Raw genomic sequence first — 17,995 nt, forward strand, 5'->3', positions numbered from 1 at the left:
AGACATTTTTAAAAATTATTTATGCACCTTTTAAATAAATAATTTTAAAAAAGAGTCATAAAAGGTCGTATAGGTCATGACTCTGGTAAGACTCTGTATATATAGCTCTGGAGGGCTCCTGCACTGCACACTTCAGCATTTTACCCTCTCTAGAACACCTGATTCAGCTCAACGGCTCATTATTCGGCTCTCTTGGGCTGTAACAGGTGTTTTAGAGTCGGAAAAAACGCTTCACTGTGCACCGCTGTGGCCCTGCAGGACTTGGCTTGAGCAGCATCGCCTTTGGGCATTATGAATTTGTCTTTTTAAAGCCTATTCACAGGGCCTGCAGAAGTTAAAAGCTGACTCAGTGGAATTGTAACTTTTAAAGTGTGACAGCGATTGCTAAGGGCCAGGTTTCCATAAAGTGTTCTTGCTCTTAAGACTGTATTGTTCCAGCATTCTGATGTAAATCTTATGTTTTCTTATCGCCATGCTAATTGTTGAATTTTATTAGTAAGTAAGTGCTGATTAATTATCTGCATTAATTGACAGTCGCTGTGATTGAAGTTGCAGTTATAATACAAATGATAACGCCTTATTCTAATGTTATTTTTTCTATATTATATAACAGTTGCGCTAATTTAATCGGTCAAGATTAGGGTTTCAAAGGGGCGGAAAGTTTCCGGTAAATTTCCGGAAACTTTCCATGGAAACTTAATCGAGAATTTTGGAAATATTCAAAATTAGAAACTTTACGGGAATTTATGGAAATTTACAGGAATTTACAGGAATTTATGGGAATTATTTGGAAATATAGGGAAATGTATATAAACTATATCACTTAGAAACATAAATAAACATTTTGTTTGGTCATAAGCAGACATGCATGCAAGGTAATACAGTGTTGGCTCAACTGGTTAAAGCTCTGAGTTGTTGATCAGAGGATCGGGGTTCAAGGCCCAGCACAGCCAAGTTGCCACTGCTGGGCCCCTGAGCAAGGCCCTCAACCCTCCCTGCTCCAGGGGTGCTGTATCATAGCTGCCCCTGCACTCTAACCCCAACCTCCTTAGTTGGGGTACAAGATGTGAAGAAAAGAATTCCACTGTGCTGTAATGTATATCTGGCGATAATAAAGGCTTCTATGCCCCATTCTTCTATTCTATTTAAAAAATTACTTCTTGACTGATTTAATTGTAAGTAGAGCTTTAACTGATTCTTTCATTGAGTAACACAAAATCATAATAAACATTATTATGCTTGTAATAAACATAAACTTAATAATTGTAATAAACATATTTCCCTATGATTGCTGTAAAATGAAAGCGTCCCCCATCCTTGCCCTTCTAAAAAAGTCCCAATCAAAATGTAAAATGAAGCATTTTTTCTCAAACTTATTAGGTCTCTGCTTCTGTGGTAGTCACGGCCTGGAAAATGGAGGTTAACCCCCCCCCCCCCCCCCCCCTCCCAAGTGATATATGGAGGATTTTTTTATTTCAGGGGGATGTTGTCATCAAATTATGACTATCAGCAGTGGTGTAGTGGTCCCCCTCCCAGCCTCATACGCAACCCATCCTAGAGCGACACCCCATAGGCACCACCACACTCACCAATGCATAAAATATGCATCTACATGTAATTGAGAGCATTATTAAAGACTGCTTATGTGTTATCAACATTCCAATTTATTTTTAAGCAACAAAAGACAGTCAGCTGATAAAACCTGTGCTCCAGGTCCCATATAAAATTTAACACAAAAGATGATATTTTGAAAAAATGTTGGTAATCAGACAGTTGGCAGCACCCATTGACTTTCACAGTAGGAAAAAATATAGACTATGAAATTCAATGGGTGCTGCCAACTGTCTGATATTATCTTTTGTGTTAAACAGAAGAAAGAAACTCGTACAGTTTTGGAACAAATTGGAAATAACACAATTTTCATTTTTGGGTGAACTACAGTATACCTTTAAGAGCTACATTTAGCCTTAAATGTTACATGAATATGGGACCTGGAGCACAGGTTTTATCAGCTGTCAATTTTCAATGTACATTTCATTGTGAACAAAAAACATTTGTTCATTTCTATCACCAACACTCTTTCATTGCAGAATATTATGAACAAACTGGTAGTTTACAAAGCTTTCCAAATACTCGGGCTGTGGGTGAAATGTCACCCCAAGCTGCTGTAGCTTTAGGCGCAGGCTTCCGAAAGAGTGTAGTTTGAGTCTGCTTTCGTTTCATATCTTCTCTTACATTAGTTAGTTAATTTCAAATTTGCGCCAAAAAACACCGCCAAGCAACTGATTTTCCTCCTCGGCAGGTGACGTCAGATCAGGTCACAGGCCACGGAAGCCCCAATGGTCCAAAAACGTTAGTGATTCGCAATCGCAACCACAGTCTGTGTTCGCAACACAGACGGGGTGAATTTGTGAATGAAAGTTGTGTCACAAAACGATATTGTTACGTATCCTCACGCTTTTTAAGTGGGTATACGGAAATCCTTGGCTTTTCCTAGTGGGTATACGGCGTATACCTGCGTATCACGTAGACTACACCGGTGACTATCAGCATGGTTGTGTTTACCCACGCAGTCGCCCTCATGAGTGCTCGTTCTATATTGTATAGGGGATATTGTATAGGAATATTTACGTATTGTAATATAACAGTCTAATGTTTATCCGGAGATAATATAACATTTATGGAACAGGTCTGAGAATCCTGTCACATAAGGAAAATATTTAATACGCAGGACTAAATATGTCTACTAAAAATGTCTACTAGAGTTATAGAGTTGTTTAGAAACACTTGTGTATAGCTGCCGTAATGTACGAGATATAGGGAAGTAACTTGAAATGAAACACTTCAGGACATGTCGTTAAAGGAGAATAATCCATTTTAGGGACCAGCCATATGGTCAATGATTATTTTCTTAGAACAGAATGTGCTGTTGTCTTTTATTCCTACTTGATTAATCACTGAAACACTCCATGCACTCAGGTCCTGAGGAGAAGAGCTTCTAAGCTTTTTATCACTCCTTACAGTCTGTAGATTTCTCACCCTTCTAAACCTGCATCCCTCTTTTTTTAAAACAGCTTTTTTGCTATTAAAGTTTTTATAACCCGAGTATCTCTGAGATGGTGTGTGTTTTGTTTTTTTTTTTGTTTGTTTTTTTGATAGTACCAGTTTTCTGGGATCAGCTTGTAATCCACACCTTTTTGATGTTGATAGACACCACCAAAGTCAGACACTATCCCAAAATGTTTAAGCTCCTTGTCTTGATGTAGGCTTGTGTCTTAATAACTGCGGTTATCGCCAAGTTTTTCCTCTTGGCAACTGTAAGTCCCCTAAAGAGAATTCTTCACAGAAGATCTGCTATCAGTGTCATTTTGTTTCTAGTCACGAACTGCATTTCCCATGTTGTAGTGAAGTCCAAACACTATTTTAGGTGACTTTTGAATATTTGCCTGATGAAAATGCCAAGGAAAAAACAACCTAAATGTCACATGCTGTATTCATAACCACATACCACCATAAATAACTCATCAAACAGTAGGAGGTGGACAAAATGATTGATGGGCCACATGACGTAATACCTTGGCCTAATAAAAGCATATGTTGGCTAAAATTGGTCTGATATCCAAGTAAGATTTTTGCAAGAAGGAAAGAGGGCAGTTAACACTTTAAGCAGGACGCTGGCATTTGTACATCTGTACATCTGTCACCCGACCAGTGTTGTGATACTGTAGTTACTAAGAAAAAGTAACTAGTTACAGTTACTAGTTACTTCATTCAAAAAGTAACACAATTACTTTGTTTATAACTTACACCGAAAAGTAACGCATTACTGTTAAAAGTTCCTTTTTTAAGAAATAATGAGCATATTTCCACTTAGAGAAACTCTTCTTGCTCTCGCCTTGACTCGCCATTACTGCCACACATACTTGAGTAAACGGAAACACGCCCATCGTCTTCGTGTTTACAGGTTGGCATCCACCAATCCTACAATGTGTTGCTGCTGTAAACAGGTTAGACTGAAATGAATTAATTTAAAAAGTAACGGACAAACGCACCATATGATAATGGTTGGCTCAACTGGTTAAGGCTCTGGGTTGTTGATCGGAGGATCGGGGTTCAATGCCCAGCACAGCCAAGCTGCCACTGCTAGGCTCTTGAGCAAGGCCCTGAACCCTCCCTGCTCCAGGGGTGCTGTATCATAGCCTCCTTAGTTGGGGTATGTGAAGAAAAGAATTCCACTGTGCTGTAATGTATATGTGGCAATAATAATGGCTTCCGTTCTATTCTATTCTTCTCTAACGGAGTTAATTTATTTAAAAAGTAATGCGTTAAAGTATTAGTTACTGTCAAAAGTAACTGCGTTACAGTAACACGTTACTGCCCAACACTGCTCCCGACAGAACGGAAATCGACTTATGTCACATTTTCAATTAGTATAAACATATGAATTATTTTGTACACTGTAAGTCTGATACATAATTAGACAGGTTTTGGTGTGAGATGCTCTTCCCTATTATGGGATAACCTTATACAGAATTTTACTGGTTGAAAATAATGCCTTCAATTTCTCAGAGAGCAGAAATAGGTTTGATATCACAATTTACTTTGAAGTTGGATTGAAACATTTGGATGAATACAAAACTAACCGATTTAAGAATATTCAAATTTTTCTATGAATTTATTGCCACTAATAGACTAGGTAAGCACACTACTACTTCTGAAAAACTACAAATTTCTAAAGCGACGATTGTCTGTTTTTATATGTGCCATTAAGCCCATCTGAGTCTGTGTATGAGAAAATGAATTTGTTAAACACTAAAGCCTTCTCTGATGTTTTTCATCTGCCTTTAGGTGCGACCTCCATCTTGTTCAGTGATCAGTTACAGTGATCTCAGGCTAATCAGAATATACAATAAATGTTTCCGCTGAGGTTCAAAGTTTCATAATGGAAATAGGGAAATTATTATTATTTTTTTAAAATAATTATTGTCAACATGCTGTTCAACAAACATTCAAGAAAATACTTTTTTTCTCTGAAACTGAGGGTCAGGACTATATTATGTGTTTTCCCTTAAGCAGTATTAAGCCATATCGGCAATATCATGGCACAAATATTCATCTTACCTAACATATTATTTACATTTATGGCATTTATGGCATTTGCCATGGTATTATGGCATTTGGCACTCATGTCAGAGCGACATACATTTTATCTCATTTTATACAACTGCGCAATCGAGGGTTAAGAGCCTTGCTCAGGAACCCAGCAGCAGCTTGGAAGACTTTGGGATCGAACCCACAACCTTCCAATCTGCAGTCCATTGCCTTAACCACTGAGCTGACACCCCCCCCCCCCCGTGTTTGTTGTCATAGTAACGTTCCAACATTAGTTGTGGCTTGTCGTATTTCTGTGGGATTTGCAATCTAATGCAGTAAAGTTGCATAGAGGGCACTTGTGCGCATCTTCTTTCATGGCCATAGAGAAGAATTTTGCCCTCTGGAGTGCGACACCATAGAACTCACTCTGACAATATGCTCTTCAGCTGCACCGCTCAGGAGCCGGCGGTGTTGCATAAATGTATGCCTCAACATCCACTGATGGTATTCTTACTAAAATCAATGCAATGAAAAGTCCTTCAATGCACTTTAAGCATTGTGGATGGTTTCAAGGGGTTTTAAGGGTGTCAGATGTATTTCTAAGATAAATGAAGCTCAGATAGCTCGAGCCTAAATACACACTTCTACATGGACACACACACATTCACTGGGAGCCTGACATTTCTCCTCATCTCGATCTATTCATGTCCTCTCATCACCTTTGACAAGTGGGAAGAATTTCAGTTCCTCTGAAGGCTGTTTGGCTGTTATGCTGTTTGTCAGCATAAATCAGTAACACTATTGTCCTTTTTTTTTGGGGGGGGGGGGGGGAATTAATCACTGACATGTTTATTCAGTTTCAGAGCTTCTCTGGAATGTGCTTTTTGGCTATGTTTTGGCCTTTTGCTTGTTGGACCCGAAAGCCTATGGAAAAGATAAGCGTGAGAATTACAGTGTTATCGGCATGTATACGTGAATGTGCCCATACACACGTGTAGTTTAATGGTGGTGTGTATGTCGCCCTCAGCTCCCTCAGTCTGCAGAAGTCTCACATGAACACATAGGGGTTTGTTATCAGTCTCTTCAAGACAGTCTGTCTGCCTCACGCATGTCCTGAACGCAAGCAGGTGTTAGCAAAAGGACTGACGAACTAAATCTCGTGCTGTTGTGATGTTACATTGTCATTCCACAGTGATTCCTTCATGCTTGAATAGTTTTGACCTTGGATATTGATGTATATGGACCACTACCATACTGTTTTTCTATGCATGCATAGCATTTCCGAAAGCTACTTTATCTCAGGATTGTAGAACGTAACTACTTTTACTCTTTTCCTCTTATTTCTATGAAGAAATTCACATTACAAGTACTTCTGACACACACAAAATGCACAGACTCAATCATTTATGTTCCTTTGCCTCTTCTGCCAGTTCATTCAGTTATGTTTCTGTGTAAGTGATACAGCAATTAACTAAAATGAAACTATTTTGTCACTGAATCGGGTGAAACGTTAGGGACATGGACTGGAAAAAATCATATGTTGAGAAATAAAAACATTTTAGATATGATCATGAAGCCCTACATTAACCTATTGTGTTAAACATTGCTTCGTTTACCGGTGTCTGTCTTATGTCTGTCTCCCGAGGCATCCAGAAATTGTACCAGCTCCGATTGTCTTCCGTGCAATGAATATTTTGGACCCTCACTGAGATGAGGCAGACTCTTTGAGGATCCTGAGCCGTCTAGAGATCTAACAGCTCCATTTAGACTCTGTGATACTAAGAGGAGATGCCAACGTCATGTGGTCTTCTGCACCAATACAACATTTGCCAGACTGTATATTTATATGTATCTGTATACCCATATGAGGATGAGGTTCCCCTTTGAGTCAGGTTCCTCTCAAGGTTTCTTCCTTCCATTCAAAGGAGTTTTTTCTCACCATAGTCACCATAGTCACCTCAGACTTGCTTATTGCGGATAAATACAAACACATTTAAATATATCTAATATTAATCTTGAATTTTTGCATTATATTAATCTTTATATTATTCTTTATAATAACCTTTTGTTCTATGTTTGTGTTATGTATGTGTGTGTGTGTGTGTGTGTGTGTGTGTGTGTGTGTGTGTGTGTGTGTGTGTGTGTGTATATATATATATATATATATATATATATATTTGTTTATTTATTTATTCATTTATTATTTGGGATTATTTGCAAGTGGTTGTCTTTAAAGGTGTAGATGCTATTAACCTTTTCTGAGACCTCTGTTTAAGAAAAAATTAGCAGTGAACTGAGCATGAACTGAACGCAGGTCATTTTAATAATCTGAATACATTTTAAATAATCTGATCTGGAAATGAAATTATGAGCTCGGACTGCAGCTCTTAATAGCGAAGGCATGGCCACTGAATGGTGGCATGGTGAATGATGCATGTCTTACCACTCCTCCAAGCTCACCATGGTTTCTTGCATTGTATTTCCTTCTAACAGCCCTGACCTCTATCATATCGAAGCTTTAATACACTGTATAGAGTATAGAGACCCATGTCGTGTATTCAGAGCCAATGGGAACAATATCTCGTATGTTGAATATTATGATTTATGGCACTGATTAACTCGGATTTTCAGGAGAGCTGCGATCTCAGTCCTGAAGCTGAAGGTACGAATTATGCTGAAATGCTGCCAGCATACCCATGATCAATCTTCATCTATATTTAAGTAGTCATATGCTGCGACTATGATTTTCCCACACGTCTGCCTCGAAAACATACTTTTTTTTTTTTTGCTCCCAGATCTTCAGGCTGCAGTGTTTGATGAAGAACTAGCCATTGGGAAGTTTGCATTTTTTTTTTCCAGGCGACGGAAAATGTGTGTATGTTTCATATCTGGTTTCAATCCAGAGTTTTGACTTCTTCACTAATAACTGGGGAGCAGCTGGAGGATCCCTTTATCTCACGGCTGGCAGGATGCGCCTCTTTCTTTTCCTGCCATGCCTCCTGGGTTTGCTGAGAATTTCGAGACTCTCTTTGCATCCCAATGGTGCTGATTTAATTGTAGATCATCTCATATTTTCATTGTGCAGCACACCAGTTAAATGGGAGCTACCATCTTTATCAGCCAAATGTGAATATATATATATAATTTTCCCTCCTCAGGTGAGTTATGAATAATTAACTTTAACATGAAGTGACTAGTTCGATATCGCATACTCACACACTATTCAGTGGCTTTTTTTTTTTAGTATAAATAGTGTGAGTGATGTGTTCATGCTGAAAATTTCCCAGTATCCAGTTCCTAAGTACACGGATGATGCTCTTATTTAACTATTCAGGGAAACAAAGTGTAGAATGTTGACTATGTAGCAGGAGATGAGTGGGGAAACCAGCAGTGACACCGACTAAGGGGAAAAAATTCACAATGGCTGTTGATACTCTGTTGGATCACGTTGCAAGCATTTTTAAATTGCTCGCGGTAGGCTTTTTTTTTTTTTTTTCCAGTTCAAATTTTCCACCTTATTCTGCTAAATCCTGCGACGTTGCATTTTGTAGTTTTGACGTAATTTGCCAATTGGGAAACGCCTTATTCTTCCAGTTAGTGTTCTATTTGAGATGATAATACCCTTCTAAAATGCATACACTAGACAGTAGAGTACATATTGGATAGCGTATCTGGGACCCAGCTGTTGTCTGGATCTCAAAATCTGTTAACCAAGCGGTTCTGCTAAATTTATATCTGAATGTACGTGTGGATCTTGTTTTACTAACACGACATGTAAATGAGCTAGACAGCTAGTGAGTGTGAGAGAAGTTAGTCAGCTGACAATCTGACAGGACTCAGATTGCCAGATATTATAATTGTACAAGCTGTGCCTCTCTTTTGAGGCAGAGCCTGACTTCAATCTGCGGCAGCTGCTTTAGGAACGCTTTTTTTTTTTTTTAAATAAAATATTCCTCTAGTGTTTCAGAGTATCCTGATGACATCCTATAGGCAGGTACTTTCTCTCTAATGCCAGCTTGATGTGATCACAATGTACAGATTGTGTTTCCACCTGTCTGAAGACCAGACAGCCTACTTACATTACATTCACACTGCAGAGAAGCTAAACAGTTGGCAGCTTTTGGGGACGTCTCACAAAAAACAAGCTAGTTTAGCTGTCAGGGAAAATAAAATGCTTGCCGAGTTGTAGATTTTCTTCTCCGTGAAGTAGAGGTTAAGCACCGTGACTACACTGAAATTTTGTTCACTCTTAAACATTGTTGTGGAATTTATTTATCAGTTGATGACGATTATACGGATGTTTGAAAAATCGGAGCTACACGGTAGTGAAGAGAGCTGTAGTGTAGGTGGATTGGCTAATCAGCCTTTGAATTAAAAGTCTGCAAATATCCGAAACATCATTACTCATCATTACTCACTCATTAGTATTTATTTAGCATTCATTTAACTTGATCTTGATGAGGATCATGGTGGATTTGGGGCCTTTCCCAAGAATGTGGGAAGATGTGAAGTGGGAATAGACTTGAAATGGGATTGGAGTCGATCACAGGATCACACACAAACACTATATTCACACATAGGGACAATTTATCAAAGCCAATCCACCTGAAATGATTGTGGTAGATTGGAGGAAAACATGAATGAAAGCTCAATTTCAGGCTCAAACCAGAGGCTCTGAAGCTCCGAGATGCCGATAGAACCCTGATCCATGAACCCTGTCATGTATTGTACATGATCTGATACCCAGCTCATGACAGCCCTAACAATCAATTTTGTTTAATTTAAAAAAAAAATGTTTTTAGCGTTAAATATTTTGCATCGCTATGGAAACATGCCAGACAGGACTAGCTATGCCCATTAATGGACATTATTTTCCTGATTCAAGAAAGGCCCATAGGCGAGTATATGAACTGTGATGCGGTGAGTCAAGTTCACTGCCAATACAAACCCTTCTAAATGTTCTGTTGACTTTCCAATAACATGTCACGCTGTGTGTTCATTTACACTTGTCGTATTCGCTGGAATAAACCCCACAAAGCATCTTTATGCAAAGAAGCAGTAGGGATATTCTTACAGCTTCCACTTATCTAGGAGGAATTTGTTTTGGGTGTCGTGGCTATCTCACAGTCGTACTGGATTACCGCTTCTAGCATACCGTATTGCCCTATGAACATCTGTTTGGAAACATGATGTCGAAGACACCCACCATACACTGCTGTGAACCTTATGATCCACTGCAGCTGACGAAAACTCAAATCTGGCCAAGCTCCGTTCCATAGATTTAGCTAATGGAGGGCATATGGTCTTAAGTTGCAGTTGAAGTGTTAAACCATGCCAGAAACTCATTTAGATGTTCATGCTGTCTTTCCCCCAAATCCCAGCGTTTCTTGCCAAAGCAGTTATCAGCTCCTGCCAACTAGGGATTTTTCCAGCAGAAAGATAAAAGACAAAACTGACGAGGTTGTGCTTCTTGGAGAAATTAACTTGACGCTCACTGTGTCTGAAATATGTGCCACTGTCTCGCTTTTTTATTCTGTTTGCCTCCATCTGTGTGCCTACTCCTCATGAGCTTTATGACTGTGGTTGGAAAGCCAATACCCGAACTAATACCTTAGCAGATGACTGCTGGGACTTTCAGTCAACTCTAACATTATTGGCACCCTTGGTAAAGATAGGTTAAAAAAATGTAAAAGGTCTTTGTGGTTCATTAACTGGTATTTAAAGGTTTTTGTGGTTATTTTACTGAATGTTACACTGAGAATAGGAGAGAAATATATGATTTAATTAAAAGTCCTTAGATAAACAATAGCACGGTGGTTTTATCAGCAGTTATTTCTTTAACTATAAAGCACAAAAAAGAAAGGATGTTCAATGCTCTCTAATTTTATAGTTTAAATTAAATTAGAGAGCATAGAGCAGTAAGTAACAATCAGTTTAAGGTCAATACCTAATTTGAAATATTCCATAATTATTTTGTATGTTTTTTCAAAAACAGCTATTTTTGAAACCTGTAAGTGCAAATGCTAAAACACCAGATTCATCGCAGTTCTGTCACGAGGTGTCTGTCTGTCTGTCTTAAGTGTTAATTAAATCGATCTGTGTGGGTGAACTGTTAGAACATCAGTGTAGGTGGAACACATGGTGTTTTGGTTGAACATGACACGAAAGACATGTGTTGGAAAGATAAAAACGAGTGCTGACAATCTTGACTACTGAACCCACTGTGCGGTGTCTATAGCCTTGCTTGGTTTGCATAAAGTCTGTAATTGCTAAAAGTACACAACGCCTACAGTCCCCTTTAAATACGACAGTTTTAGCCAGTTAGCAAGAGTGTGCAAAATATGGAAAATGACATTTCCATGAAGTTCGAATCACCAGGATATAAGCACTTCGTAGCTCCTTGTCTTAGACAAATCAGCATGCAGCACTGAGTCACTTGGCTGTTTGGAGTGCTTATTATTACCTCCATGGAGCTTTAGCTCACTACCGACCTGCCAACTTTTCTATTAAAATTGCAAATGTAAATTATTGATGTTTACTGCAGTATTTATTAATGGCACCTTGCATATGTGTGTGTTTGTGTGTGTGTGTGTGTGTGTGTGTGTGTGTGTGTGTGTGTGTGTGTGTGTGTGTGTGTCAGTCATTGGTGGAGAATCGAGTGGTTACATGCTCCTACCAGTCTCCTCTTCATTTCAGAATAGGGTTTTAAATATCTTAATATTTAGCATGGAGTGTTTAATTAAAGTCCAGCTGAGGATGTTGAGTAGGTTATAGTCTATAGATTTATAGTCTCCTATAAATCCTGGCCAGTGCTCCGTCTGAGCTGCCCCGGCATTCACTCTTTACCTCTTCCACATACACGAGTAACGACAGTCATGTCTGAAGCATTGGCCATGTTTCTAACTGAAAACTTTATTAAAACATAATTAAGTTGGACTATTAGACACAGCCTGATAAACTGATAGACTGATAAACAAAAGTCTGTATATTGTTTGTATAACACAAAAAAAAACCTTGAGCCTGTAGCATGAGTGCTGTAGGTCATTAAATATTGCTAAATATTCTGTATAGCCGCACGATTGCGAGGGCGATAAGGCTTTTATAAATAAACAGCAGTTCCACAAACAAGAAACTAGTTTTAAGTGACATTTTTAAACACATTATAGCCTAATGTTTATCGATCCTGAAGAAGCCACACTCGCATTATAACACGTCCTCTACCTGGCCAGCTAACTCTCATTGCGTTTGTACATTCCAGTTAAAGCCCTTTCCCTCACTTACCTCTATGTCTGTGATGGATTGTAGTGGATCTGTATTACTTTTGTGCACTTTATATGTGTTTTATGTATCAGGTATTGTAATGTACTTTATAACTAAGGTTTAGAAAAGTGAGTCATAGATAAAGATTTCTTACCTTCCTGACTTCCTGTCTTCCCTATTTCCTTTTTGCCTTTCCTAGTTCCTTCCTACCTTTTCTATTTCCTTCCTGTCTTCCCTATTTCCTTCCTGCCTGCGTTATTTCCTTCCTTTCTTTGCTGCCTTTCTTCCTGCCGTCCTTTCTACCTTTCTTCCTGCCTTCCTTCCTTCATTCATTCCTTCCATACTCCCTTCCTGTCTTCCCTATTTCCTTTTTGCCTTTCCTATTTCCTTCCTACCTTTTCTATTTCCTTCCTGTTTTCCCTATTTCCTTCCTGCCTGCTTTATTTCCTTCCTTTCTTTGCTGTCTTCCTTCCTGCCTTCCTTCCATACTTCCTTTCTGCCTTCCTGTCTTCCCTATTTCCTTTTTGCCTTTCCTATTTCCTTCCCACCTTTTCTAATTCCTTCCTGTCTTCCCTATTTCCTTCTTGCCTGCATTATTTCCTTCCTTTCTTTGCTGCCTTCCTTCCTGCCTTCCTTCCTTCCTTCATTCCTTCCTTCTATACTTCCTTCCTGTCTTCCCTATTTCCATCCTGCCTGCTTTATTTCCTTCCTTTCTTTGCTGCCTTCCTTCCTGCCTTCCTTCCTTCCTTGCTGTCCCTCCAATTTATACCCGTGATCTTGTCCTAGAGGATCAGAATCAACAATTCCGTGGTGATGCATTTTAATAATTATTAGTGCATGTGAACAAATTTGAACAAAGTTGTAGCAAAACAAATTCTGATGTACTTCAGAGGCAGCATTAAAACTACTGATTGAACCGAAGCTGTAATGTTTGTATTATATTGAATCACTTTTTAAAAGGGAATAATTCAAAAATTCAAATGTTATTGTATGTCACATACACAACCGTACACAGAGCGGTGCTTTTTGACTGCCTGTCAGTGTAAAGATAGATTCAGTAAGAATTAAAAAAATAGAATTTACTGTAAAGTCGTGTACACAGAGGATGTGGAAGCTGTCGTTAAGGTGTTGTACTTATGACTGGAAGCTCAAACCACAGGTCCACCAAGCTGCCATTGCTGGGCCCTTGAGCAAGGCCCTTAACCTCATTTGCTTGGTTGTATAAATTATTTAAATGTGCGTTGCTCTGTGTGACAAATGTGTGCAGAATGTGGTAAATATGTGAAAGGGAAGCTAATAAAAAATGTATATATGATTGCAGATCACTGGTCATGCGTTATGACTAATTTCAGGACAAGTCCAGGTTCTAAAAGTTGTCCTGTTTGAGGGCCTGAACGTACTGTGAGCAGAAGCTCCTCCTACTTCTCTTTGTCTTTCCTTCAAGTAGCGGAAGTGAATTCTTAACCGCAATGCAGAGAATCGTAGGGGGCACGGTGGCTTAGTGGTTGGCACGTTCGCCTCACACCTCCGGGGTTGGGGGTTCGATACCCGCCTCCACCTTGTGTGTGTGGAGTTTGCATGTTCTCCCCTTGCCTCGGGGGTTTCCTCCGGGTACTCCGGTTTCCTCCTCCGGTCCAAAGACATGCATGGTAGGTTGATTGGCATCTCTGGAAAATTGTCCGTAGTGTGTGAGTGAATGAGAGTGTGTGTATGTACTCCGTCCAGGTTGTATCCTGCCTTGATGCCCGATGACGCCTGAGATAGGCACAGGCTCCCCGTGACCCAAGAAGTTCGGATAAGCGGTAGAAAATGAGTGAATGAATAAATAGAGAGAATCGTCATGACCTTTATACAACAGCCCAAATATAGTCAAACTAATTTCATGACTAATATTGGTTTAAAGATTATTTCCTTTTGTCACTGGAATCATACCTCTATTTTGTGTACCTTGTTATCGCTTGATAAGGTAAGCGCAGTGTAACTTATTTTTAGGTCTCTCTTTTTCTCCCTTAAGATTTTCTTTATCAGGACTAATATGCGAATCACCTTATAATATTTCCAAGCCTCCTCCTGACATCTCAGCATTTCCACTCTTATGTGTTTATAGCCTTGTTAAGGGGTCCGTTCCTAACGCTAGATTACACACACATCTTGTTATGGATGATCTGTCTGCCCTGTCTTCTGTCCACTGTTTGTAATTGAGTGTGGAATTTTTATGAGCAGATCCATCACACACAAGCTCTCCTGCGACTCTCGCTCATTAGATGCCGTCTAAAAAGAGACGTAACGTTTCTGAAAAAGTAGCCGAGCTGTCGATTTGATGGGTTTTGTAATGCTCGGTGGAGCCTTATTTTTAACGCATGCAGAAACGTGAGTGTCCTTCACGACGTCAGTGAGTATGATGTACAGTTCTGGTCTCAGAGGGCTTAGACACATGCAAAGATATACAGCAAAGCAAAGATTAAAAAAAGTCAATATTGGATGTGAAATGAGAAACGAGCTGTCTACTGAGCATCACAGAGAACGTACCGTAGTTCTGTTGTAGTTCTTATTCTTATCTTAATTTCACCTCAATAATTCAGTCCATCCTTCCATTTTCTACACTGCTTATTTTACACAGGGTTGAGGATAACCTGGGGTCTGGATACACTGGTAGATTTTGGTATTAATCCAAACAGGGTCATGGTCACAGCAAGGTCAAGAGTCTTCTTCCTTCCTGTTTGTTCAACAGATGTTATTGATTTGTTTCTGTTATTTTAGCTATCTACGATTTTTGACTTTGTGTCCTTCTGCTCGAGATTTGAGATTTAGTGATTGAAAGTTTGTCGGTTTTAACATGAAGCAACATTCTGAGAAAGACTCTTACAGTATGACTTGACAGAGCGGTGGTACTGTATCACTCTGATGTTCGTGGTTCAATGTATTTTAACTTTCTTATACCACAACAATTAGTCCAGTTGTTTTTATTTATTAAAGCATGACATCCATATTTAGATTTATTTTATAATTTTTTTTTTCTCTAATCGCGATCGACAGCCGTTCCCTCGTCGGCCTCTCTCGATGTTAATTAGAAAAAAAAAACCTTCTCAATCTCCTGACTATGTCTAATCAACAATGAAATGATTTTAAATAGGTTTTCAATCCATATCTACAATTTGTCCCAGTGTTGGGTAACTATAGAAACGGTAACATATTACAACAAGCGTGTTGACGTTGATACAAACCATGCAGGTAGAAATACACACCAGACCTTTTTTTATTAATATAACTAATACCATGTGTACAGTAAAGTATTTAGTGCTAAAGTATTCATCTCTGTTCCTGTCGGCCTTGAACAGCTTGTGTACCCACAGGACATTAGCAGGATGCTCTCTGTGTGTGTGTGTGTGTGTGTGTGTGTGTGTGTGTGTGTGTGTGTGTGTGTGTGTGTGTGTGTGTGTGTGTGTGTGTGTGTGTGGTTATTTAATTATTCAGTTCAATTATTTGTATAGCGCTATACAAATTACAAAGGACATTGGTTCAAAGCAGCTTTACAGAACATAAGAAATATAGTACAAAAAATTCAAAATTAATATTAGACTTATATTTAAATGTGTTTGTATTTATCCTCAATGAACAAGCCTGAGGTGACTGAGGCGCTTGTGGTGAGGAAAAACTCCCTTAGACGGAAGAGGAAGAAAACTTGAGAGGAACCAGACTCAAAAGTGAACCTCATCCTCATTTGGGTGACACTTGAGGGTGTGATTATAAATTATTATAATAGAGTTATTATGAATAATGTCCTTTCTACACTTGTATACATATAAGTGATATTATAATTATTATTATCTTTTTTGTTGTTTATTACAATTATTACTTGTAATAATACGTTACTAGGTATACAAGTAATGTTTAGATCTAGTTTAATAGAAGTGATTTCTTTGATTAGTTTTTGATAGCAGGAGGTTGGAAAAAGTCCTAATGAAACATTATGCAATGTGTAATGTACCTATTTTGGCTTGCCGTGCAGCTGCGTCCTTGCTTCTATAAAAGACATTCAAACCATTCAAGCACTCATTAAAAGACGTTATTGATGGGTGAAAGCTCTGCCAACAAAATAGTTAAAAGCTGATCGTGAAAGTAAGTTGGCAGCAGTAGAGGGTTTTAATAAAAAGAAGCTACACATCTATAGTGCTCTAAACATTAGCAGTATTACTTCCTGTTTCCTTTGGAATAGCAGTCTTGTGTGTGTCACTCGTGGCTTGATTGATTGTGTGTTTTTCTTTGTGTCTTTTCCTTTCCTGTTATCTCTTTGGAGCTCATCATCTGTCAATGTTAAGAACAAACCATTGGAAATGAACCAAAATGTTGACCTTTCTTAGGATGAAACCTAATTTTCAGTCCAGATTAAGGTGTGTAATAAGACTATTAATTTGATTCGGATTTCACTTCTCTTGAAGGAACGAAGAAGCAGCGAACGCTTGAGCTAGTTTATTCTGCCAGTTTCCGGCCAACACATGTTTAAACAAAAGCCACCGGTGTGACAGTAGTGCTGTTTACATTCCTATCAGAGACAGAGATTGTCTTCTGAGGTGTAGAGCTGTCTGTGATGAAGGCTGATAAGGGCTCTTTTTCATTGAAGCTGAGCGAGATGCCATCCCTCTTTGTCCTGTCTACTTTTTTGTGTGTCTTGTCTCTCTTTGTTTCCACGCTTGCGCGAAGCTGGGAGAGTGACCCCGGGGCGTCCTCTTCACAACGGGGATCCCTCGACTGCCAAGCCAGTGTTTATCATGAGAGACAGATGGACAGCTTGCTTCATTTCCCTGCATACTTATACACACCCCCCACACTCACATAGATAGATAGATAGATAGATGGATGGATAGATAGATAGATAGATAGATAGATAGATAGATAGATAGATAGAGAGATAGAGAGATAGAGAGAGACAGATAGATAGAGATACAGATAGATAGATAGATAGATAGATAGATAGATAGATAGATAGATAGATAGATAGATAGATAGATAGATAGATAGATAGATAGATAGATAGATAGATAGATAGATAGATATTCAGACAGATAGATGTGATGTGACTAGGGTTGATGTGATGTGACTAGGGTTGCAAAGGAGCGGAAAGTTTCCGGTAAATTTCTGGAAACTTTCCACGGTGACTTAATCTGGGGAATTTTGAGAATATTCCAAATTGGAAACTTTATGGGAATTTATGGAAATTTAAGGGAATTTATGGGAATTATTTGGAAATATAGGGAAAGGTATATAAACTTTATCATATACAAACATAAATAAACATTTTGTTTGGTCATAAGCAGACATGCATGCAAGGTAATACAAATTTTAAAAATGACGTCTTGACTGATTTAATTGTAAGTAGAACTTTAATTGATTCTTTCATTGAGTAACACAAAAGCATAATAAACATTTTTATGCTTGTAATAAACATAATAAACGTAATAATTGTAATAAACATAATTACTTATGATTGCTTTAATCTACTCTAGTTAGTAAGGTAGTTATTAAGTTTAGGTATTGGATACAATTAAGAATGTAGAATGAGGTAATGCAGAATAATGCATTAATATGTGCTTAATAAGTACTAATAAATAGCCAATATTCTACTAATATTCATGCTAATAAG

At 38.5% G+C, this 17,995-nt stretch overlaps 1 protein-coding gene across 3 annotated transcripts in view; it reads left to right on the plus strand.

Annotated features, from left to right (window-relative positions):
• Positions 1-17,995, plus strand: part of gstcd (glutathione S-transferase, C-terminal domain containing) — a 112,716-nt gene that overhangs the window by 43,740 nt on the left and 50,981 nt on the right. The window lies entirely within an intron of this gene.

This window comes from Tachysurus fulvidraco, chromosome 4, assembly GCF_022655615.1.
Source record: "Tachysurus fulvidraco isolate hzauxx_2018 chromosome 4, HZAU_PFXX_2.0, whole genome shotgun sequence".
NCBI lineage: Eukaryota > Metazoa > Chordata > Actinopteri > Siluriformes > Bagridae > Tachysurus > Tachysurus fulvidraco.